We start from the raw sequence: 2,299 nt of genomic DNA, 5'->3' as shown, positions 1-2,299 counted from the left end.
GTCAAAATTTCATGCTGGCTATAGATAATAAGGAACTTAAGCGAGAGTTCTGTATAATGTATCTGGGCATCCTAATTGATTCACACTTGAATTGGAAACACCATGTTGATTGCATTGTTAAGAAAATTAGAAGAAGCACTGGTATCCTCTCTAAACTTCGTTATTATGTTGGCCCAGATATTTTATTAAGCTTATATTATGCACTTATATATCCTTTTTTGACCTATGGAATAATTATCTGGGGAAATACCTATAAGACCACTCTTCAACCAATTTTCATTTTACAAAAAAGAGCTATGCGATTAAATACCTTTTCTAGATTTGATGAGCACTCTAGTCCTTTATTTAAATCTCTTGAAATTATAAAATTCCTAGACCTAGTAACTTTTCATTAAGCAATCTTTATGTATAAATATCAAAATCAATTATTGCCATCAGTCTTTAGTTCTTTTTTTAGTAAAATTTCGCAAATCCATACCTATAATACAAGGCTTGGTGCAAAACAGTCTTATTATCTTTCAAAAGCAAGAACAAATTATGGTATATTCAATATCAGATTTCAAGGTCCATCAGTATGGAATTCCACTGACGAAGATATAAAATTATCTTCATTGTCTTTGTTTAAAAAGAAAGTAAAGCAGCAATTTATCAAAGATTACTAGATATCTGTATTGTCTGTGTAACTTTAAAATGGAAATAATACTGTTTTGCAATGTATGAATTTTAGTGTCTTTAATATACTGGTAGTTTACCTTTGTGTGCGCTTCTACATCTCTTTGTTTTTGTGTCCCTGACCTAAACATTTAAACATCTTTTCTTTCAACTGGCTGCCTGGCATTTTTAACTCTTAGGTTATTTCGGGCAGCCAGTGCCCCTATCATTGTCTGTACTATTATTATAAATTTTTCTTTCTTGTATATTTTGGGGTGAAAAAATAAAGTTGTTGTTGTTGTTGTTGTAACTACTTTACATGTCACCAAGGAACAATATGCGATGGAATTGAAGGATTGTGTATCGCACTTCGAAGGTTTGCGTACCCATGTAGACTCGGTGATTTAATTCCACGATTTGGCCGCCCAGTTCCAGAGCTAAGTATGATTTCCCGCCTTGTGGTGGACACAATTTATCAGTAACATCACAGAATAGCTCAGTGGAATCATATACTCCTGAACCCAGGAACACAAAACGTCCAGTGTCTGTAACATTAAGTCTTTAATCAAGTTTATTTGAATTAAAAAGCCTGAACATGAAGCTGATATAACATGGAAAACCTAACAATAGAATAAAAGCAAATGTACAAAACAAAATCAAAATCCTGAAATTGCTGGAAACTACATTCATCTTGCACAATACAAAATCAGGCCATGACTTAGTTTTGTTTTTCTAGAAGTTTTATTATAATTGAGACTGCTGCTGCATTAGCGTGAACATCTTCTGAGAATTTTGTATTTGTTCTTGTTGCTGTTTAGTTTGCTGCAGCATGACCTGCATCAGATCCCAATGTTGTTTTTTGGACTGCTCCTCCTTCTTACTTTCAGCCTCCAGTCGCTGCTTCTGTAACTGCGTTTCTTCCATTTTCCTTTTCTGCATGAGATCGTTCTTTTCTTGAAAATATGCCACCGTGTCACTACCACTTCTTCGACGTTTTGGTCTTGGTGCTGTTTCATTCTCCACCTCATCTTTCCTTTGTCTTTTCTGTGACCCGCCGAGGTTCTGTAGAGCTCTGTATCTCATTTCCGCTGCTTTGGCACTATCGACTTTCCTTTTTGTCATTTTGCGCTGTTTCTTCAACCACAGCTTCTTTTTCTACTATCCCCTCAAGTGCTTTTTTAACGTTACTCAAATCTGTATCTATTCCACTTGTCTTTTCTTCATCTCGCATCTTTGCTCTAAATTTGTCGCTCAAAAGCGTATATCGTTCTCTGACAGATCGCTTCGTCACTCGGAACTGGGGATGTTGAAGGCTGTACAGATTGTTCGCTATTTTATCCCAAATTTGGCCCCTTGCAAAGCTTCTTTTCTTTGCCTTGAATGGTTCAAGAACGAGAATCTCCTGACAAAGAATATGGTCATATTGTTCAGTCCACTCCATGTTGGTTCTAAAGATAAAAATAACATTTTAACACTCTTTTCTTTTTGTTTGTGTTGCATGTTGTTTGTCTTTTTTTTTTTACTGCAAGCAGAACCCTTTTTTGTTCACCAAATATGCAAGACACTTTCACAAACATAAATAATCCAGAGATTGTCATTTACTAAGCGTCGTGCTGAGTTTCACCACATTATTGTTAAAAACGTAAAG

General features: G+C 35.3%; 1 pseudogene; it reads right to left on the bottom strand.

Annotated features, from left to right (window-relative positions):
- Positions 1 to 1,395: 1,395 nt before the first annotated feature.
- On the bottom strand, positions 1,396 to 2,092 carry LOC136280694 (uncharacterized protein KIAA2012 homolog; annotated as a pseudogene).
- Between the last annotated feature and the right edge of the window lie 207 nt (positions 2,093 to 2,299).

This window comes from Pocillopora verrucosa, chromosome 1 (assembly GCF_036669915.1).
Source record: "Pocillopora verrucosa isolate sample1 chromosome 1, ASM3666991v2, whole genome shotgun sequence".
Lineage (NCBI taxonomy): Eukaryota > Metazoa > Cnidaria > Anthozoa > Scleractinia > Pocilloporidae > Pocillopora > Pocillopora verrucosa.
Note: the sequence above shows the minus strand (reverse complement) of the source record. Positions and strands in the feature narration are given on the sequence as shown.